Source organism: Pogona vitticeps, chromosome 2 (genome assembly GCF_051106095.1).
Source record: "Pogona vitticeps strain Pit_001003342236 chromosome 2, PviZW2.1, whole genome shotgun sequence".
NCBI lineage: Eukaryota > Metazoa > Chordata > Lepidosauria > Squamata > Agamidae > Pogona > Pogona vitticeps.
Window position 1 is genome coordinate 269,636,777 of NC_135784.1, and position 24,667 is coordinate 269,661,443.

Below are 24,667 nucleotides of genomic sequence, written 5' to 3' on the forward strand. Positions count from 1 at the left end.
ATATGTTCCTTGTGAGTCCACATAACAGTGCACATTTTATTTATTCAACCCTATTTATTCAGAAACAAATGGTTCACCAATTAGCTGTTTCCAGTGTGTCAAAATATCTTCCAAAATTGTCCTGAGGAAAGCAAATTAAAGAGCCCAGGCCATAGTATACTGAAGTTTATTTTTCACATAACCCATAGAACTGTGCCTTCCTACAATTTGAACTTGAAATCTGTGCCTTTGGGGATCATGGCATCTTCTCTCATAGCTGCAAAGTGAAATAAATAGAATTGTCCTTTCCAGAAATTAAGCCCAGTATAGGTATGAAGAAGTGCATAAACAGAGATGGGCTCAGGCAAGCCCATGCAGGCATGGATATAAATGTATTGAGTGGACAACTCCCATAAAGAAAACAACACAACAAATGTTAATAAGCTGGTTGATAACAACCACCAAACAGCACACTTCTTTATCAATTATACCAGAATACACTATAACCCCACCCCACAAACAAATACATGCTTCCCTTTTTCAAATTCTCCAGATAGTTGTCCATCTGTCAAGAAGACCTAGTGGAAATAAATATAGGCCAGGCTGAGTATTTACAGAATGCAGACAACATCTCTTTAGCTTCAGGCAAATCCACAGACATCCCAATGAAACTAAAGGAAAGAATATATAACAATTCATCTGTGGTGATAGAGGAACTTGCACCTAACTTTTTTTTTTTACCATTTTCAGAATTACCGTACATTAAATTTTTCAACTCAGGAGAAAATTGTTTCTGAGGGAGAATATGGGTGAATTTGGAGAGCATTCTTTCTATGTGGTGTCAGCCCATCTTATTAGGGTCAACCAAGACAAGGAGTTTATTGCATGTTTTGCAGAAGAGTTCCCACAAGAGGTGAAAGTTACTATATTTGTCTATCATGGCATGCCCTTTGCTTCACATATATATGTATCTTGCATTTTGTGTGCTTTGTTTCATGAGTGTGTTTGGAAAATTGAAAGTAAACATGGCCTTAATTTGCCATTCTCATTGCTAAGGTATAAGTACTCGAGAAAATCTCCTTATGGGAGGGGAAATGGGTTAATCATTCTATTTAACATCTAGCTTGACCCTAGCTGAACTGATAAACCAGGGACTATTTGTATTTATTTATTTAAATTATGTAAATTGTCTATATGCCACCTTTCTCCCCATATAGGACAAATCTGACAAATCAAAAACTGATTCAGGTTCCAGTCTAGACCTTCTGCATCTCTAATGATGGGTGAGAGGCCTTGTGCTCACCATAAACAGTAGACAAGTACTCAGTTGAATGAATGGTAAGTGCAGACAGCATGTCATGAAGCCTCCAAAGTGAATGTTTATGTAAGTAAGAATTTGGAATAACATACTAGTGAGAAACATGGTAATCACTACAGATCTTCCTACATGAGGAGAGCATCTGAAGGGGCTCTCCAGAATGGCTACCCATGCTGTGGTTCAGTTGGAGATGTCCTTAGGATGAGGGCAGAAGCAGGCCCTCCAGACAACTGTAGCAGTGCATTTGCTGCTGTAGCACTTATTGCATCAAAAGAGCAGCCAGTAAAGTTATCAGGAACACCCACTGGTGTTCAGGTTTGGTGGAAGTGGCAGCATGGGGGACAGGTGGCCCTTCTGGTTCCAGTGTCTTCAGGTGCTGAAGAATCACAGTCTGGCAAAAGTGAGTCGTTCAGCCCATCTCATGGGCTGATCCAGCTATATTGGTGCATTATGTGCATTATGTGAAATGAGGTTCCTCACATCAGTTTCTTTCATGTGAGCACAGACTACCGTACATATGGATGAAAACCCTCACCTGTTGCATCCTCACAGGCAGGGCTAAGGATTTTCATCATATTATCTTTTCCTGTGATGGTGACAAACTCCTTCATGCTTTCAACACAGTTATTCCATTGGCCCATTTTTTTTGCACAAAATTGCCAATTTTTTTCTCTGTAAAATTTAATAATTTGTACAATTGTATGAATTGAGCAAAGCGCCCTAAATTGGGATGACTGTGGCTTTGTTTAAGACTTCGAAATGCCATGTGGATTGTTGGCAGCTAGTGCTTCAGATGCAAGTATGTCTGCATTTGCTGGGTACATGCGTGCGCGCGCGCACACACACACTTTGCTTCTCAAAAGAAGATGACACAGGAGACCCTCTATGCAAACTACAAAAAAAAAAACTTAGAAAGAGGCAAGGAATCTCGTGGGGCTTTACAATTCCTTGTCATGTCAGAACAAACTAAACAAATGAGAATAAGGAATGCAGTGGATATTATTTCCTTCTCTTGCTGTATAAACCCAAAGACAGCCCCTATGAAGACAGCAGCATGTCAACAAACACTTCATTGATTGTCACACGTGCATTGTATTATATCCATTTTTTGAAAGGAGCAACCTAGATTTCAGCCCAGGAGCTCAGCCTGCTTCCCATCACTCTTCAAATATGTTTCAGTTATCAGGCTCCCATTTATTTTAATTTGCCACTGAGTTTCTTTTATGTTTAAAAAGCAAAATCTGTCTGATCAGCAAATAATCTAGAAGACAACTCCTGTCAAAAATTACGGATGTTTCCCTAGGGTATGCAGATATTTGTCATTTGTTAACCATCCTAAGTTTGTTATATTTATTACCTGAAAGGATGCACAAACCACTGCTTAGTTAGCGGTCTGTCTTGGATAGAGATTTCACACCTGTGTTCCAGAAAATGCTCATATTTTTAATTCATTTCTGGTGCAGATGAAAGCTGCTGCTTTTGATCTATAGGTTTTGGTGGATTAATTATCTGTGCTATTCAAGAAGACCCATCTCTCCACATGTTCAGCTTGGCAAGTGAGTTTTAACACATGGTGTAAGAGACAAGATTTCTTCACCTTATTGACAGATAACCCATCTTCAAAAAAGGCTTTTAACTCTCCAGCTGGCTTGTTTGATCTGTCAGGGTCCATCTTTGTAAATTTCTGTTTCCTAACATGAACCTCTGAAGGAGAACTTAGAATGAGTTGTTGGGTTAGATCAGTGGTTCTTAACCTTTGTTACTCGGATGTTTTTGAACTGCAACTCCCAGAAACCCCAGGCAGAACAGCTGGTGGTGAAGGCTTCTGGGAGTTGCAGTCCAAAACTCCTGAGTAACCCAAGGTTAAGAACCAGTGGGTTAGATGACATTGCACAAGATAGAAATGCCATGTTCACCAATTGCTACCACTACATGCCTTGTAAGTGCTGCTCTTCAAGGGTGGGAACCCTAGAACATTATGACACATGGCCTGGAGTGCTGCAGATAGGTGAACATTGGTTAGCTGCCTTGCACTGATGGATACAACCCTTAGTATGGTTGTTTGTTTGACTGATGAATTGCTATGTCAACTTTCTTCTGGTGAGAGGACTCAAAACAGCTCACAAATGAATTAAAACAAGTTAAATTTAAAAAAATCACACATTTAAAAAAGAATTAAGCATATATTGGTAGCTGAAACCTAAAAATTTAAAAGCTTTAAAAGGAACATATGCCCAACATATTATTTCTTTTCCACTTTATAAACAGTTGCTTTTCAGAGATCATATATGTTTATTATATTGATTGAAAACATTTGTTGATCATTAACATTATACCTTTATTTGCTGCTATTAAATATATTAAATTAACTGCTTGTTTTCTGTATAGCTGAAACATTTATATCTGCAGAACTATTTCTAAACAATTGTTTTTGAAAAATCTGGCAGGTTCCAGGGGTTCCTTCTTGTCTCCTTACAATCTTGATGTTCTTAAATGCTGTTGCTATATATCGTCAAGTTGCCTCCGACTTATGACAACCCTATGGATGAATGGTCTCCAAAATGTCCGGTCCTCCACAGCCCTGCTCAGCTCTTGCAAACTCAAACCTGTGGTTTCTTTAGCGAGTCAATCCATCTTATATTCAGTCTTCCTCTTTCCATACTGCCTTCAGTCTTTCCCAGCATAATTACCTTTTCCACAGAATCTTGCTGTCTCATGATGTGCCAAAATTAAGACAGACTCAGTTTCATCATTTTTGCCTCTATAAATGGTTCAGGTTTGATTTGAATGAGGATGCACTTGTTTGTCTTACTGGTGATTGGGAATACAAGAGTGTGGATGATCTTGATCCTGGTCTCCAGTGACACTTCCTTGATTATCTTTTTTAGTTCCTTAATTTCTGCCCTCCCATGTTTCAGTCTTCTTTTGATTTCTGGGCTGCAGTCTCCCTTTGGATTTATGACTGAGCCAAAGCATACAAAATCTGTATTTCGATTTCCTCATTGTCAACATTAAAGTTGTGTAGTTCTTCTGCAGTCATGATCTTGATCTTCTTAATGTTCAACTGCTGCCCTGTTTTGGCACTTTCTTCGTTCACTTCCCATAAAAATCACTTAGGTCATTGCTGCTTCCTGCCAGTAAAACTGTGTCATCTGCATATCCTAAATTACTGATATTTCTTTCACCAACTTTCACTCCTCCTTAATCTGCATTTCTATATTATATGTTTTGTGTGCAGATTGAACATATAAGGGGATAAAATTCACCCTGGTCTGACACCCTTCCCTATAGTCCATATTCTGACTAAAAGTAGCTTCTTGTCCACAATACAGCTTCCACATCACAAGAATCAAGTGTTGAGGTACACCCATTTTTTCAGAACCACCCATAGTGTATATCTCATGATATACAGCCAAAGACTTTGCTGTAGTCTATAAAACACAGAGTGATCTTCTTCTGAAGCTCTTTGGTATGCCCCTGTAGCCAGCAAATATTTGCACATGCTCTCAAGTGCCTCTTTCTTTTCAAAATCCATCAGGCATTTCTTGCTCTATATAAAGTAAAAGCCTTTAGTAAGTAAAAGAGGGCAATGAGGAGAGGGGAGAGGTGCATGCAGATTATATGGCAGTCCTTTGTTTAAAGAGATGAGAGAAAAATTCCATCCAAATGCAACCCATCTCAAAAACCATTTGCAGCTCAATTTTGAACTCACCTTAAGAGGCAGATCTGGCACAGTCATCTGCCATGAATCTTTGGGACTCTCATATATAACTTTTACTGAACATTTCAGAAAATCTTGGTGTGCAGTGAGAGGAAGATAGATTACCATCAAAAACTACTTGTTTGATTATTTTTTAATGGTCTAATAAAGGTATCACTTGCTCTTGCATTTGTATTATTCTATGAACCACACAGTCTTTTTCTTATTTTTTCTAATTTAAACCAGTTTGACCAGTGTATCAGTTACTGAATGTTATCCAATGAATTTTGGAGGTTGCAGTTTTATGGCCCTTCTGAGAAATCTTGGATAAAGATCCTTAAATCTTTCTTATCCTAACATTTAAATTTCACAAATGCCATTTCACAAATGTTAGTTGGACTGTGTTACTTGGCCTGCGGTGTAGATGTTTGTATTTTTAGTGGGGACTTTTAGTGGGTGGGGAGTGTTTGGGGAATTTTTTAGTGGGTGGGGAATGTTTGGGGAATTTTATGTGTGTGCATGTGTCTGGTCTCTGGGTGTCTGTAAATTTCATTGTATGGGTATACTGTGTATATACTTACAATGACAATATATTATTATTATTATTATTATTATTATTATTATTATTATTATTATTATTATTATTATTATTATTATTATTATTATTATTAACACAAGGGATCAATGGTGTCGCTGTTCCAACCCATGAGTGTCTCTGGGCACTTTTTTCCACCATGTGGTTACCATAGAAACACACTAAAACCCATAAATCACTTCACAGTCACACATTTGTTCAAAGGTTCTAATATTCCTAGATACTGATTTTTTTTTTTCAAAAAATCAATAATACAATAGGATCATAGCAATACTATGGCTGGCTGGGTAGCTCAGTAGTTTAGGTATCTGGTTGCAGAACCAGAGGTTGGGTGTTTGATTCCTCATTGTGCCTCCTGTGAGTAAACCCAACCTGTTGTGGCCCTGGACAAGTTGTACACTCCCAGGGCACTCCCAGAGGAAGGGAATGGTAAACCACTTCTGAGTACTCTCTACCTAGCAAAAATTGAAAAGGGTCACCATAAGTCAGAATTAACTTAATAGCTCATGATTACTATTTTTCTATGACTATTACTGCTACTAGTAGAAGCAGTAGTTTTGAAATCTTGCTTTGCCCCCAGAGAAACTGAACCAGGGATGAACCTTCATCAATGGGTTATAAGCGTAACTGTACCATACTAAAGTTACTGCTTCCCTTATGGGAAAATTAAGTTGTTTTGATCAAAATCTGGGCAGTCTTTTAGAATCAAACATTAATTTTGCAATGAAGCAATATAATACTATCTGAGTTTGCATCCCGCCAAATGCATTTCTTGATATCAAAAGAGAAAATTTATGGCTCAGAACGTCTCTTTCTGATGACATGCAAGGATATTAAAATGTAAGAAGTCTTGGATCATTTCTTCATTAACACTACTTTTCTTTAAAAATGACAGAAAGGACAAAATGATGGTTTACAGCTTCCTTTGACTCTTTTGGGTATATACATAAGGTGTGTGTATGCGTGTCCATGTGTATGTGTGTAAATATGTGTGTACATTCAGCAGTTACAAATACCTCCCATGCAAAACACCTTCTTGACCATGCAATAATATAATTGCAAAAGCTTAAAACATATATGCACACTTACATGTGCACATGCATGCACACGTGTGCACATTCACACACGTGCACGCATATAACAGAGTCATCTTCCCTTAAACTCTTGTAACATTTTAGAGAAAACTCTAGCTGTTTTTTCACCATTGGTTCTCATTAAGAAACATTCTTTCAACCATCACAGGCCACAAATGGTTTATTCCCCTCAAAAAAAGTTATCACTAGCACGGCTCAGTCGTTGCTACTAAAACTCGACTATGTAGCATGAATACATATTAGTTTAATGAAGACATGTCATTCTAATGTAATTCTGTAGAAAGTGATCCAAAAGGATTCTTTGTTGCAATGCCTGAAAATGAAAATGAATGTGTGCATGCACATGCACGTGCACACACACACACATACCAGCTTTATTAATACAATTCTAATAGGCAAACATTAGAATACAGTGGTGCCTCACATTACGAGGTTTTCGTTCCAGCGAAATCACTGTAGAAGGAAAACATAATGCGAAAATAAAAAGCCCATTGAAACGCATTGAAACCCCTTCAATGCATTCCAATGGGCTGGAAACTCACCGTCCAGCAAAGATCCTCCACAGGGCGGCCATTTTCAGTGGCTGTCTTGTGAGGAATCCGTCCCAGAAAACAGCGGGGAGCCATTTTATTTACCCGGTGGCCATTTTGAAACCGCCAATCAGCTGGAGGAAAATCGTCGTTTTGCGAAGAATCGGTTCCGGAAGCAGGGAACTGATCATCGCAAAGCAAAAAAACCCTATTCAGACCATCGTTTTGCAATTGCAATTGCGATCGCAAAAAGATCATCATAATGCAGTTTCATCGTAATGTGGGGCAATTGTAAAGCAAGTCACCACTGTAATCTAAAGCAACTAGGAGAGGCAACAAAATTTAGCTACTGCTCTTCAGGATGGCAGCTGTTCTATTTCAGTGCCCTCCCCCAGTGTCATGTCATGTCCACAAAAGTCACATTTTTTCTCTCTGTTTGGTATGTTCTCCCCAGACTATTTTATATTATTGCGAATGAGGGTTTCTCCAATGTTGCCACCCATTTGTGTATGAGTAGTGCTCTTTTGGGGCACAATTCTTTGCAAGACAGGTGAAGACTGGCAAGCTGATAGTAAGCCGTCCCAGGGTGTGACAAATCCAAACCTCACCCAGCCTAGAACTATTGGGAATTTCCTGGGACGACCAGTACCTTGGCCTAACTTTGTCCCAGCATTGTCTCTGTGAGTGTTGGCTGAGAAAGCTTGGATCCTGCTTGCCTCAGCTCTGTCCCTCCTGCTACCCTTTCTGCCTTCCTCTTTCTTTGGTTCTTTGGCTCTGCCCCCCCCCCCAATAGATCCTCCACTTGTCCAGTTACTTCAGACCATAAACTGCTAATAAAATACCACGTAACTGATGAAGAGCTCCAGAGGACTGAAAAAATTAATAATTTTATCATATTTTGATTGGCTGTACTAAAAGTATTGTGCAGTTGTAGACTGCTCAGGAGAGGATAGCTGAAGTTCAAATTCATTTCACTTTTTAAAAAAATGTTGATTATCTTGTATTAATATTCTTAAATGACTTGAGTGCTACTTTTGGGTTATAGATGTTGTATTTTTCTAACATTACGGTTCCTTCTTTTGTTCTCCTATCTATTTTTAGTAAACAGAACAAATGGGGCTCATTCCCTATGACTGTCTTTTATTATTCCTTTGTCCATTACACTTACTATATTTATGGTTCTCTCACAAAATGTTGCCAAAAATAGAAGTGCTTCCTCGCATTGAGGAGTGAATCTGCCAAAAGTTATTGCTATAGGAAATCTAAGTCACCACCTGTGGCTATCAAAGCTAAAGCGTCATCAGCTTGAAAACAAATGGTGGGGTGGAGAAAAATCAAATTCATGTCAATTTATGAAATACATCAGGCCGGTTATACACAGAAGAAAAGAACTCTCTTAGAAAAGGAGACAAACCAGGGTGTAAGGGGGTGAGATTGTAGCATAATAAAGGTCAAGTTTGTTCATAACTACAGGCATCCCTTGGCAGTGTGGGAACTATAATCAGTCAACAGTATTGAAAAGTCAATCTGCTCTTGTGATATGTCGAATTGTATGGCTAACAGAAGTAACTCTCCACAGTAGTGTGCAAGGAGGAAATGGTGGAGCCTCAGACCCATCTAAACAGCAAGAAAACACTCCCTCCTTAAAAAAAAAAATCAGCATGCTGTTTTCAGCTTTATAATAAATTGAGAGTTATGTCACTCAAATCAAAATTTGGGTTATTACCAAAAATTATTAGAGTCACAGTTACAAGATCCACAAAATGTAACCCCTTTCCTTTCTGTTTCTCAACAGAAATTAGAGTCATTGCTTAATAAAGTTTTAATGGAATGGTACAAGTGGCTGACCTGTGGAAAACATACCAATGTAGCCTAAGATATTAAAAATAGATACACATGAAATGCAATTAAACAATAATGTCCAAAAGCTTGATATGTGTATGAGATGGTAGTGTACACACTCATTTAGTCCTGATCTCCAGCAATTGTACTCAAGGACAATGCATACCAATATTTTTAAAATATATTTAAATGTTTTCCTGAAATCCCATGGGAGTTGAGACAATGCCTCAGCCAGGATGACTCTTCTGTGCCTTTGTTTTGATTTTAATTGTGCAAGATCAACAAAAGATGTGTCCAGTCAGACCTCGGATAAGTTTACCTTTATTGATGACAACTTCCAGAATCTTCCAGGCTTGTACCAGCTGGAGGATTCTGGGAGCTGGAAGATTCTGGGATAAACAACTTGTCCAACATCCGGTCTTACCATCTGAGGATTTTCTCAAGTGATTCTTATCTAAGTACTAAAAACGTTGCCTGACACCATTTTCAGAAATTTGCAGTAGCTTTGGCCAAATTGTCTCATTCACTTGGAAAGCTTCTCTAACAAACACTCACCATGTAGTCACATAACCATTGTGTGGAGCTGTACAGCATGATACAACCACTGGTTAGCCAGGTCATACCGAGATAGACATATCTGCATATGGTCTTAGATTATAGCAATCAGACACACATTCAGGAACCATGATGAACTGAGGCAGGTTTAGATCTGGCCACTGACTGGGGAAGAACTATCTAGAAACCCCTGTATATATCTTGACAGAATAAATATTAGATATGAACAGAATTAATGCAACCAATGGAATTAGAAACTAGAAAACAGCATCATGTTGAGAGCAGACTAGGACATACTAGATAATGAAATTTGCTGAACTGAGACAACTGAACAAGACAAACAACTCTGGAACAGAAATCATGGCCACATTCTCTGAGCCTCACTTTTGTCACAGGAGTGTTGTTAGGATAGAGATCAAAAAAAGAAAAAAAAAAACCTCTGTAAGTACATTGGAGGAAAAGTAGGATATAAATCTACTAGACAGACAGACTGACAGCCTTTGTTCTCAGAGGAGTGCCAAAATAGAGTTGGGATTTTGAAATAATTTGCATTGTCATATTCAAACCATTTGTCCATTGAGTTCAGTCACTGGAGCTGGAAAATAGATGTGTGTGTTACCTGTCAGCTCAACATTATGCATATTCTTGAACTGATTGCTGGCTAGCCAGCCATCCAGCTAGCCACCTACCTACCTACCTACCTACCTACCTACCTACCTACCTACCTACCTACCTACCTACCTACCTACCTACCTACCTACCTGCCTGCCTGCCTGCCTGCCTGCCTGCCTGCCTGCCTGCCTGCCTGCCTGCCTGCCTGCCTGCCTGCTCCTCAGCAGGTTTATAAGAGAAACTTGAGGTCAGCATTGAAAGAAAATGCCAAAGGATACTTGCCATTGGCAGCTATGAAACAATAGATAATGAAACAATTGATGGCGCATCAAAGAGTCGTGTTTGAACAATGGCTTTCCTTGTGTCCTTTTAAAAAAATTGTTGATGCTGTGTTCCTAGGTCACAATGTACTGCAATCTAAAAGCCATCACAGTATTATAGTGGAGTCAATGTATGTGTGTCAGTTTGGGACCTCGATACTTGGCGGAATGCCTGTTCCAACCAAGATCTGCCCGGACCACCCACGCGAGCCAGGAGGTGAGGCTGAGGAGCCTGACGCCGAGGGAGGCCCGGAGGGAAAAGACTCGAAACCGGGCCTTCTCGGCGGTGGCTCCTCGCCTTTGGAACAATCTCCTTCCTGAGGTTCGCGCGGCCCCTACACTGGGTACATTTAAAACCCAACTAAAAACATGGCTTTACATCCAGGCCTTCCCTCCTGCCAGCATTTAATTTAATTTTCTTTCTCTTGTCTATCATTTATTATCTTTTGGTATGTTCTGTTAGTAATGATGTTCATGAATTTATATTATTTTAATTGTATACATGTTTGTTGTTAGCCGCCCGGAGTGGTATAATATACCAGATGGGCGGGATATAAATCAAATAAATAAATAAATGAAATAAATAAATTTGTCACTATCCTGCAAAGCAATAAGTCTATTGCCAGGATGAAAAATGAGAAGTGAAATCATATACATATCTATTCGGAAGTAAAACCAATTGGGCTACGTGGGTTTTATGCTCAGGTTTAGTGTACAAAGGATTGCTGCATTAGAAATCAGTTAAGGGAATGGGTAAACGTCAGCACTGTGTGGCACATAAATCATTTATTTTTATTTATTTCTTTAATTTTTATATGATCTCATTAGTGCAAAGCTCCATTCTGGTTTATTGGTGGTTAACAATCATTGATTGTTAACCACCAATAAACCAATAAAACAGCAACACAACTATAACAAACAAATAAAAAAAGGCCAAATCAAGTGTGCAGAAAGTGTCCTTGGGGGGAAAGTGGTCTTCTGAGCTAACCTGTACAGAACAAAGGAGTGAAGTACCCATCTCAGGTATTCTTCAGGGGAAACTATGATGTAATATTGAATCTAAATTCCCTGAAAATGGTGCTTGTGGATACTTCTATTTAATAGCACTACTTTATGCCACACATTTTAGAACAACCCTGTTTTAAAACAGTGTGGGAATATTCCCACAGATGCCTTTGGAAGATCAGCCAGTTTCAGCCAGCAAAGAACGCTGCACAAAGGGACAGGTCAGCTCTCACCCTAGAGAACAGTCAATGCGTCAACTCAGGAGCTATTTTTGTAGCAATGTGTTCTATAAATAAGCTCACAAAGAAATGCTGAAGGAAACGAAAGCCCCCACTGCACTTCTCAAGAGAATGTCTCCGGGGGAAGGGCCGGGCAGAAGACGGGTAATAACAGGAAAGTCCCACTGCTCTGCTAGTTTACTATACAATGTTATCGTAATGTGTCTTGGCAAAAATCAGACGTCTGAGGGACTGTAAGCAAAAAGGGGTGTCCAGTGTAAGTCCTACTATACAGGCATCTCTGTAGATTAGTGAAAGCTTATCCACATTAGATGTGCACTTTCTTGTCATCTCTTCGTCCCTGAAGTTATATTCAGAATGAGTACTACCTCTGCTAGAAAGTTGTGATCTCTCTTGTCTACACCAGAAGGAAGACGTGCTCAAGGACTGATTCTTCCCCCTAAAATTACTGCCTTCAGCTTTGATCATGAAAAGTGATTTGGAAGGTTCCCTAACCTAAACATATTTGCCATCAAGAAAGGTTCAAAGTTTAATGTGCACTAGCGACAAGTGTTAATTTAGGTACAGAATTAATTCGCTCAAGCACTCTTCTCATTTTAAAGTGGGGAGTGAGAGAGAGCTGTGGCTCAGTAGTAAAGCCCATGGTCTTCACAGAGAAGATTACAGATTTCATCCTCAACATCTCCAGGTAGGGCAAGGAAAGAATACTGCCTGAAACTCTGTCAGTCAATGTCATCAATGCTGGACCAACTGGATCAAGACATGACACAGTATAAGGCAGCCTTCCATGTTCCTGTGTGGAAAGAGAAGCTTTCCTTCCCATAATTGTAAATCCGTTTTCTTGAACTGGGAATGTGGGGAACTGAGAAACCCATCTCTGCAGCCTCCCTTACAATATGCACATCCCCAAATGTTATTTTTGAACATTTGAGTCCAAAGTGGGGAGTTAATTGCAGTTGCTGTTATTTTTTTTAAATCTGCAAATGTTTGCACACATTTTCCAAGCTGGAAGCACCACAAATGACTTGACAGTGCATAACAACAGCAAACATTGTCTACACAGAGGTGGACAGTTCTTGGGAGGGCAGCCCTCTAACTCAGTGGTCCCCAACTTTGGGCCTCCATATGTTCTTGGACTACAACTCCCAGAAGCCTTTACCACCATCTCTGCTGGCCAGGATTTCTTGGAGTTGAAGTCCAAGAACATCTGGAGGCCCAAGGTTGGGGACCACTGCTCTGACTGAAAGGCTGCCAAAGGGAAGGACTCCTTTTTAAGGTGTCCTCTGGTACATGTGGTCCCTTTTGGTGATGTTTACATACTTTTGGGGATGACTACTTCATTCTTGTTTGCATTTTGGAACCATGTGTATCTATCTGCATTTTTCCAATACACACACTCAATTGGACCTGTTTTCAAAGTTTGGGGTGGGGAGAGATACTTTGGGAATATTTGGATGTTGTTGATCCTCTGAATACCAAAGAATCCACATGACTCTTATGCCAAAGCCTTCTGTCAAGTATACAGCACCATTCTCAGAGAGTTCAAAGATCAGTAATGAGTTTAGTTTTAAAAGTATAGCACTGCTAAGCATGCACAGAGTTATCTCTCTCAAACCATTCTGGTAGCAGCATTGCTTTCCAGGCACAAGTGGCTTCAAGAAATCTGAAGCCAAGCACTGTGAACTGATTCTGCCTTACTGTTTGATAGGTTCCCAAGGAGACTTATACAAAAGTTTAAATTACAGTAAAACATGTTCCAACACAAAAATATTCAAATGCCAGATTGTAAAACTAGAAGGTTAATGTTACCTTTTTGACACAATATAATGACCATGGTGCTAAACAGAATTAGCAATATGGTTATTCAGTTATTTTAATTACATTAGCATGAGTTCAAATAGTGGGCTGTAATGCGCCGCTCATTCATGAACAAGAAATTGCATGGAACATTGTGAGGGCAAAGTAAATAAGATTAGTTCACAGGACTTCAAGAAGCAATGACTCACACACTCAGGAAGGGTCTGCTGACAAGATATTTTGGAACAATTCGCTATTAGGAAGGAAGGAAGTATGAGTGGGTGGAAGAGAAGTGGCTGATACTCATATGACACACACACACATACACACACACACGGTCCCTGGTACAACATATGAAGGTGTGCAATACTATAGATAACAGCCTTTCGGACTCTTTTAAAAAAAATGCAATGATTACAATGCTGAGTTTCCTTGTTAACTCATCTGTGGTACAGAAATTTCTTCAGCCTTTCAGTATTTTGAATTACTAGAAAAGCATGATTCTAATCACACTCAAACACCCACAACTATTTCTCTCTGTGGGGCTTCATGCCTAAGTAGTTATACTAACATCTTACCAGTGACAATTATTGGGCATTTTCCACTACATCATGTGCTCAAACTACCCCTTCTTTCACATTCTTTTAAATGTTTTTCCCTACGCTTCATTATTTTCTTGCTTATATTTATGGTGTCTATGCACTTCTGTTTAAATTGTTGATGCAGTGGTTGAAAGGACATTATTTTGAGAATCTTTCTACTACCGTAATTGAGAAAGAACTACCCTCCTATTCTTTTTTTTCCAAACAGATCTTTATTAGTGCGTAGTATATGACTCAACACAAAATACTGTCACTATGCTTCTATTGATATTACTGCTATGATCTGCTACTCTAGATCATTTGTGCAGAGCATTGTAATATCTTCTTTGCCTGTGTATGATCATGTATCAATAACACAGTTTACTATTGTGCTGCTGCTGTTTTTGTAACCCTTTGTGATACCCTGCATAGAAACTAGATCCTTTTGGTCTAAGCACCTTCATTTATTCCTCAGTTTACTGGATGCTGTGGAATTATTTAAAACAATTAAGAAAATAATCTTACACTCTGTCCCACCCATTTGCTCACATATGAGCCCTAGTAAGTTCACTGAGTCATAGTCCAAGGTGAACAAGTGTAGGATTAAAGCCTAAGTGACTTTTAAAGGCAGAAATGTAATTGTATTGCATAGTTCTTTTTACCATCATTAGAATCTATTCCTTCCTTTCTTCTTAGATTATTAGGGATCATTGTTAGGGAATAGTATCATCATACCCTGTCTGCATGCCTTCTTTACTTTTTTTTTTTAATCAAATGACAGAATTGGAAAATCTTTGAACAGAAGATTTTGTTTCACAGAAGAAATGTGTGTTAAAAATCAGGATTAAATTTGTCCTGGTAAAGGCCAAGCAAATCTTAATTGGTTTCATTACCAGCAAACAGATAGTTTCCACTCTCTTCTGCCATTTCAATACAAAACTCAAAATGTTTCCACTTCTATGAAGATCCATGAATGCACCACCTCCTGTGAGTAGCCAAGACACTATTCGAGGATGAAATTTAGTTGGGGGATCTGCAGTACAGTATCCCTTGAGGCTTTATTTAGTACCTGTGAGGGTCCTTGTTTCTCTTGTGTTGTTGTTGGCGTTTTCATTGTTCTCTTGAAGAGTGGGGGGACATGCGGCAGTCTGGCCTCCAGTGTCCTCTTTATTTCCAAGAAGGCCATGGGACAGCAAATGGGCCCCAGAAAACATTTTTAGAAAATAAAAAAGATTGGAGGGCTGCAACTCAGCATTGTATTTTGAGGTACATCTAGATGTCCAGGATAAATTGCAATGGGTGAGTGGGAATGTCATTGACAGGAACATCGTTGAGGGTTACAGAGAGTGGTGGAAAAGAGGAAGGAAGGAAGGAGAGAGAGAAATCAAACACTCTGCCTTCTTCAGTACTAGGTGTACGTCTGTTCTACCAGACTCTGGTTGATGGATGAAGCAAGCAGTGCAAGCATGAAATCTATGTAGATTTCCTCTAACACCATGGATGTCCACAACAAGCTAGTGATTTGAATGTCTCTATATATTTATTTGTGTGCAATACGTAGATAAAAGCATTCATATTATCATGAAAGATGAGGCAATAAGGAAATCAAGGCAACCTTTTATGCAATATAGCCAAAAGATTCTTGCACCGATTGGTCCTTAAAAGAACAAAACAAAGAACACCACTACCCAAAGAACTCTGTAAGAGTGCAGATCTGAGTTTTGAAGTCTAAAAAAACCATTAAAAGCTTTGAAAGGTTTGTCCGTCATAGTTCTTTCAGAGGCTTTTAAACAAATGGAGGAGGGGATGGGTTGCTGTTACAAAACATATAGTAAGTGAACTAATGACCCACTTCTACAGGGAGTGCATAGTATTCACTGGCACTTAGGTGTATCTAGATTAACAAATGATAAGGAAAAAAAATGAACAATTTACAAAGCCATACTGGTTCTTTGCTTCCACTTGCAATCATAACCTCATAATTGAGATGTAGGAATGGAATAGTATGAAGCCACGGGGAACCTAAAAGCTTCATGCAATCTAACTCACCAGCCTGTCTGTACATAACCTTTCAGTTCCATATCTAAGTGCCAGTTACTCTTGTTACCTTGTGTTTATCTCGCCTGGTCTCCTGTTTTGGGGCCTGGAGTTCATTACTTCCCCCCACCCCCGATCACACTGTATGCTAGAATCTAAATGCATAGCTAAAGCAAATGGTAACAGTTATGCACAGTCCAGATCTGGTTAAGTGTTCATGTCCTTTGCTAGTGTTCTCTCTCTCTCTCTCTCTCTCTCTCTCTCTCTCTCTCTCTCTCTCTCTCCCTCTTTTGAAAAATCAAAAGAACCTCTGAGGCACTGCGACGTTTAGTTTTAAGATTCGCATCAGTGATTGATGGAGTGAAAAAGGGAAAGGTGGGTGACAATATGGCAGTCAGCGAAAGAACTGACAATATCTTAGGAGTTACGGGAACACACAACACTCAGCTTCATGGTATGCAGCAGCTCTGGTGCACATGCTTCAGAGTTCTGAAAAATAGGACGATTGGCATTCGCAGCAATCACTTATAGCAAATTATGTTCCCGCCTTGTCATGCCCTTTATCATGCTGTTTCTACTTGCTGACAATTCTCTGTTTTGTTTATACTCATGTGAAGCAACCACAAAGTTGCTGTGTTTTCTCCTGCTTCAAGTCTATATAAGTTATCACTGGGTTTCCTTATCATACTGCTGGGAGCTAGTTGTATGATGCTGCTTTAAGGACAAAAGTGATCTTATATGCACTAATACTGGGTAGCAGTGGGAGAGGGCTTTTACAGTTTATTGTGATTGCCCTTTGCCACTAACCTGAGTGGTAAAAATTTTTCCCATCTCTGGCATTTGATGCAAGCCTCCATCCCATCTCCTTGTTTGTTTACTTGCTTCCACTGTCTATGTTGTTGATACCTTTTTTTAAATTCCTCTGACATCTGACCAAACAACAAGCATGGGAAGCTCTTCCACAGTAGAGATTTCCACTTTTTTATTCTTCTGACTGTGACTACAAATGGTAACTGTAAGTGAAGATGCCCTTTTATACTTGAAATACTTATAAAGTACTTTTATCATAGCAAAGTCCTAGTTTATGTAAAACAAACAAACAAACAAACAAACAAACAAACAAGAAACAATACAAAGAGGTGAGCAGGGGCTGAGACTGAGCTAATCTCTCAACAGTTTTTGTGTTGTTGTTTTGCTACCTCATACTCTGCTATCCAACAGAAATAACCGAAATTCCCCAACAGTTGCTTCTCAGACTCCAGAACTTTTACCCAAAGGTCCCTTCCACTGTGAAATAAATATGCTTTTGTCCTAGTGATTCCCTTTATGGAACACAATACCAAGACATGTTGCTACTTAAGGTGGAACAGCAAGTAGAACCTCCCACACCTATGCAAATCACATAATACCCAACCAACCAAATTGGCACAAGAAACACAACATTCCACAAATATCTGTTATCATACCTGGCAGTAAAACAGTAGTGGAACCCAAAGCTGCCTTCTGAAAATCCAGGTAACATTTGGTACAACTCATGAGTCCCCATAACTCTAATGGAACTACATTTAAGATTGAAATCCCATAATCTATTAATCGGGAGACATGATGGAATGTGGGCCCAAATAAACATAAGCAGAATTGTATTACATGTACACATAACTGAAATAAGTTCACATGTGCTTTTTTAACCCCTGTCTCCATCCTCTTCCTAGGGCCAAACATGGGATAGCACATCCCTTGATATGTCCTCTTCTGTTTGGCATGAATGGACAAACTGGTAAGTCTACTTTGTCTTTTTACAATATGGTTCTGAGAGCCAGTATTCAGAATGAGGTGGAAATTTATTTATTTATTTATTTATTTATTTATTTATTTATTTATTTATTTATTTATTTATTTATTTATTTATTTATTGGACTTATATACCACCCCATAGCGCTACAAGCACTCTCTGGGTGGTTTATACAGGCTACACATTGCCCCCCCCCAGCAAGCTGGGTACTCATTTTACCGACCTCGGAAGGATGGAAGGCTGAGTCAACCTTGAGCCGGCTACCTGGGATTTGAACCCCAGGTCGTGAGCACAGTTTTAGCTGCAGTACAGCGTTTTAACCACTGCACCACGAGGCAGAGAGAGAATAGAATCAGCTGGCTGGTATACCCCAAAAACTGTATACCGCACATACAAGCACAAATCTATATCTGAGATACTATAGATCAGGGATTCTAACTCAAACATTTTTTACTCACTATCAAGGTCAAAAGATTTTTCCAATTAACTACAAATCATACAGACATCTACTTTCTCTCCATCCCTTCTGTACAGCAACATATACATCGATGGAATTACAATATTATTAGCAACACAGGTGATAGAGTGATTGTGGCCTTGGAACTTTAAACTCCTTCCTTTTCTCCACCAGCTCCTAACACATTGGTGTTGTGGGGATGTGGAATCTGTTTCGAAGTGGCAGCTGAATAGGACTGAAGCCTCCCTTTTCTTTTCCTTTAAGAACAAGCAGAACATGCAGCAACATAGTAAAAACTATTTTGCTACTGGCATACAGTGTTGTCGTTGGTATGTACTGTCAAGGTGGAACTGACCTATAGCAACCTCAAGAAATGGATAAATAGTAGATAAACAGAAAAATACCACTTTCTACACTGTTTGGAACAAAAGAAGATCTAGCTGGGCACATGCCTTCGATCCATGTGCCTAAAATAGTGCTTCCCAACTTTGAGTCTCCAGATGGTCTCAGACTAAAATTCCCAGAAGCCTTCACCTAGAATTCCTAGAAATACTTGGCAGCACAAGATTTGTAGTCTAAAACTGTATGGGGACCCAAGGCTGGAACTACTGGCTTAAAAAAATGGCTTCTTTTGATAATGGCCACACCCAGGGATGTAGAAATCTCACTGTATCATTTTCATTGCATCTCTCTAAATATCACCAGCAATTTTCTCCCTGACTTTACCTGGTATCAGTTAGCAAGTCTTGTCCCCCCCCCCCCTTCCAGGTTGAAACCCTTCATATATTTTTTACACATTTTCTTCTAATTTCCACATTTATTGATGTATTTTTCTTTCCCCTTCATGAATTAAAATGTTTCTGCATGTTTTCCCAAGCGTACACATTTTAGCTTTCTGTCTTTTAAAATGTGTGAGCATTGTTTCCTATGCATTTCATTTACTAAGGCCCCATGAGGTTAAAGTAGGGGTGAATCTTTGAGGGGAAAGTGTATTCCACTTTATAATAATTCTTCGTAGTGGTAGAAAAATTAATTCTGCCATGACTGCCCTCCCTCCTCCCACCCGAACCACCGTCCACAGCAAATGATGACTTCAAGTAAATGCCTAAATAAGGGCTTCACTTGCTTGTATTGTTTTCTTTTATTATCTCTATCTTAACAGGCATGATGTTTTCATGTGAGGAAAGCCAGAGGACAACCTGCTTGTGAGAGACATTTTAGTTGCCTCTCTGCCTAGATTCAGATAATATGGCTATGAAATGTTGACAAGTGATTGCTCAGCATGTGTTTCAGCCAATGTAGGCAAATACATACCTTATATTACGGCACACAGACTAAGGATTGTATTTGCTACTGGGTGGTGCTGTAAATAGTTGAAAGAAAATAATATCTATATGAGGAAAACAAATCATGAAAAAATTAGAATTCTGCTGGGGTGATACCTGACAGCCAGAAGGAAAGTTGAATCAGTCATGTCATTTGCTTTGGCATGGTGAGAGTCCACAGTGGAAACATTTTCAGTTGGCAAAACTACATTTTGATTGTGAAGTCCACATACAAGACAAGAAGCTTGCTCTGTTGAAGGAGCCACACATACTTTTTATAAAGAATTAGGAAAACACTGTGCAGTTCAGGATTACAAAAATGCAAGAGTATGGTAATATCTTTACTGAATCACTCAAAATTCACACACATTGCAAGCTTTCATGGATAAGTCCCACTTCTTCAGGCTGTATACCATAGTTCAGAAACAACTGTAGGAACTGTAGGTCATAGTCCCAAAAATTTATGGCAGACATCCTTGATGAGTCTGCATGAGGTGAGATAAAGTCAGCTGAGAGGTATGGTTTCAAGCTTCCTCCCTTGTATAACTAAATTATAACCTCAACCTTCTAATAGAGGTTGCTATGTCTCTGTACTGCTTTTCCCACCACCACAACCCCAAAGGAAATTATGTTTCAGGAGCAAACAATGGGAATCGGGGGGGGGGCAGTAAAAGAGTAATTAACAAATCCTTTGGTGGGAGTTTGGGATTGAAATTTCCAGCCATGCTCGTTCGTTTAGTCATTTAGTCGTGTCCGACTCTTCGTGACCCCATGGACCAGAGCACGCCAGGCCCTCCTATCTTCCACTGCCTCTCGGAGTTGAGTCAGATTCATGTTGGTTGCTTCGGTGACACTGTCCAACCATCTCATCCTCTGTCGTTCCCTTCTCCTCTTACCTTCACACTTTCCCAACATTAAGGTCTTTTCCAGGGAGTCCTCTCTTCTCATGAGATGGCCAAAGTATTGGAGCCTCAGCTTCAGGATCTGTCCTTCCAGTGAGCACTCACGGTTGATTTCCTTTAGAATTGATAGGTTTGTTCTCCTTGCAGTCCAGGGGACTCTCAAGAGCCTCCTCCAGCACCACAATTCAAAGGCATCAATTCTTCAGTGGTCAGCTTTCTTTATGGTCCAGCTCTCACTTCCAGCCATGCTACAAGGGATTAAATTAAAAAAAAAACCTTTGCTGAGCAATCTTTGTCTCCTGAAGCTTTTCCCTCTAACCCACGTTGTGTCTGGAACTTCTTTTCAAAATGTTACTGAAAGTGTCATTCTATCTGGACTTATGTGGTTAGTCAATAAAGAGGTGGAGTGTATCCTCTAGGGTTCATGGCTTTGTTGTTGTTGTTGTTGTTGTTTTAAGCATGGGGACAGATCCAGGTGATGTTGTTAGTGCACCATGGGCATTGGATGCCTGCCATGGTTGACCCCCTCTATGGGGAAGGAGTAGGGAGGTCATGTGCATGCCCAGCTTGTAGCTGTTGCACACCCGTGTTATCTGGGGGGGGGGGACAGGCAGGGTTTATGTACATATGGCTAATCCTGTGTATGTTTCCTTGGTTTGTGTCAGACACCAAGTGGTGTGGCTGATGAGAATCCATCTCCTATGCTAGTGCCAGGGACTACTGGCAGTTGTAACCAATAAGGTTGTGGCCAAAGTTTCACCAAAGCAGTTTGTGTGTGTTTGGCTATTTGAGCTCCAGCTCCAGAGCCATAATCAGTTTTGCTGACAATCCCAGTGAAATCAAGCTAAACCCAAAGGTTGTTCACAACAAAGCAGAACAAAAGGGGTTGAACAATGTGGCACAAACGCCCCATCTGGAAGAGACCCCCCTCAACCACAACAGCTCATGCAGAAGAGTGTAGAATACAAAACAATTGTGAGGGAAGCTCCGTGGAAGGATGCCAGTAAGCATTACACTTACATGTAGAGGTGGAAATATTTCTGTAAACAGTGGGTGGGACCAATATGAAACGGGATGCAATCAAATGCTAAGTAACAAGACTACCCCTTTGTTCTGATACTTTGCATACTCATATCTCTAAACCAAATTCTAAGTTGTCAGTTCTCTTGCAAAGCAGTATCAGCTTCCCATTTCTCTCTCCCTTGATTGGTTTTTTGGATCAGTATGTGGTTAGACTGTGGGAACAAGCTGGCTTGGAATACAGTCAAAGGTGGCAGCCAACAAGTCTTGTAAAAATACAAGATCAAGCCTTTTCTTCTGCTGTGATTGATGTTGTTCCTGATGGCTAGCTTTCATTTCTTTAACAAGATATTGCCATAATTACCTTCTGTTGCTTTGTCTGGTCTGGAAAGGTGTTGTAATCATGGCCCTGGAGCATCGTGTGTCATTGTTTAATATACTCCAGCATGCCAGAACTTTGGGCAAATGTCCATCATTGCATGATCTTGGGGCAATTTCAAATTTCTGTAATCAATTATGACATCTCAGTGGAAGAATGACTCTCCCTCACCACTGCCACAAATTTCTCCTCCCCAGCAGGTTCAACTCTAAGGTCAAGCTCATTTTCACTGTGAATTCTTATGCTGTCTATCATAGGGATCTTATGGATAGGCAGAAGGAAAAACAATCCCAAATGTAAAGGCTGAGGTGTGTAGGAAACAATATATAATCATCTCATAGAATTTTATCTAGCTGTATAATTATCTGATAATCTCCGTATGTGTGTATTTGTGCAGAAATCAATCACTTCATCAGTTACTTAGCCACGGGCTCCTCTGATGAGCAACAAGATGAAAACAAACAAACAAACAATATCGTAACAATGGACAGGCAGGCAGGCAACAGAGAACTTGTCTCTCATGTTTGACTTAAAACATTCTAATCAAACCATATGTAAACTAGAAACAGAAGGCATTTCAACAAAGCTAAAAAAACATAAATCCATTCAGCACCCATGAATTTGAAGCAGGTCAAAGACTAACAGAATAAAAAGGTGTTAGCTCTCAGGCCAAAGTTGGGTTGGGGCAATAGCCACTTCTTTGGTGTAGCTCCAGAGCTCTGCAGAACGGCAGCCCAAAAGACACTGACCCATCTCAGTCAGGTAACTGTACTGCACCCTGTGACAAAAGAGCAAGACTGCTGCTGATAAATGTACTAGACATGCAAATTAATGTGGGAGTAGATGGCCCTTCAAACTCCTTGTTCTCTGGAGAGCTTTGTAAATAGAACCATCACTTTGATGGGAGCCTGGACATGAACACCTGAAAAATTCTAATCACTGCATTTGGCACTTGCAGCAGGAATACGTATTTAAGTGGGGTTGGGTTAGTCTGTTTCTGGTTTTGCACATGTTCAGTGCGGTTTCCTGCCTTTTCCTCCCAAAGCACACAAAATTGCTTTGAAATGTAAAAAAAAAAAAAATAGAATTTAAAAATATTGTGGTTTTGTACTGTTTGGGTGATCCAATAAAGGTATGACCCAGGCCTGATTTTTGATACATAACACTAATTCTCTTATTTGCCATACAAAGTAATGTACATATGTAGTATTCACCCCTAAATTTCTTTTTTTAAGAGTTACTCTAGTGCAGGCTTGTCCAACCTGCAGCCCGAGGGCCGCATGTGGCCCAGGTTGGCTCATAATGCGGCCCAGTGCAATTTTTTATTTTAAAAGAAATTCCAAAGTTTCAAGTTACACTGCCGGCGCTTGTGGTCGGAATGTGGCTGGGGCACGTCACAACGGGGGGGGGGGGGGAGAGGGAAGGAAGGAAGGAGCGGGAGGGGAAGGGAGGGGAGAGGAGGGCTGCGTGACTGCATTGCGCCATCCCCGTCAATAGGTAGACCCCCTCCTTGCCCCATAAAGCCACCAGAGTCGAAGCTGGCAGCCTCTGCTGTCTGAGATTGCAGCAGCCGGTAAGCATGCTTGGAGTGGGGCTGCAGAGGATGGCTAGGGCTGCCCCCCCATGCAGCCCAAACCAATTTTTCATCTTCTAATGTGGCCCAGGGAAGGTGAAAGGTTGGACACCCTTGCTCTAGTGTGACCTAGAAACAATTGCACGGCATCAAAGCCAAATCAATAGACATTGTTGCTCACAGAAATTGCTTCTGTAGCATTGTGTGAGGATCTTCCTCAGGTGTTTTACTTCTCAAATTAGTAGAAAACACAACATAAATGGATAATAGTAATATATGGATCAACTTTGTGTGTAAGTTAGGATTAGAACTCTGGAAATGGATCACTGCTGCTGCTATTAATACAGCTAGGACACCAGCTTGAGTCCTTTTTTAGGAGAAAGGTGGAATAAAAATATTTTCAATAGAATAAAATAGTGTTACACTGCAGTTATTGACATTTCCAAGGGATTTGTAGATTATCCTCAGAAATCTGTTGGGAAAAAATATGTGGAACATTAATCATGCAAGTGACTGGACATACAATCAATTTCACAACCAGTGTACAATCTTTGCTTGGACACCCGGAGAATAAAAGGGGAACTGCTTGTGTGGATACTGTTCCATGCATGTTTTTCTTCTACATGTTTCTATCTAAAGCCACTAAGAATATCTAAAAAAACAAAATAAGTCACAAAGTAAAATAAATAAAAGTGATAATCCCAATGAAGTAGAAGTAACATCAACACAGCAAAAGTAGGCATGTAACAGTAAAAATATTGAAATGGGAGGTCTTCAGCTGTCTCCAAAAATATGGAAAGAAATCTAGGAATTTCCAAAGCAAGCGGGGCTGTCTTAGGGCAGAAACAAATGTTGTATATTTGAGAGTATGCTAGCGTTGGAGAGGACTTTGAGGGATGTGGTGGCACTGCAAGTTAAACCGCAGAAGCCTCTTTGCTGCAAGGTCGGAAGACCAGCAGTTGTAAGATTGAATCCACGCCATGGAGTGAGCTCCCATCGCTTGTCCCAGCTCCTG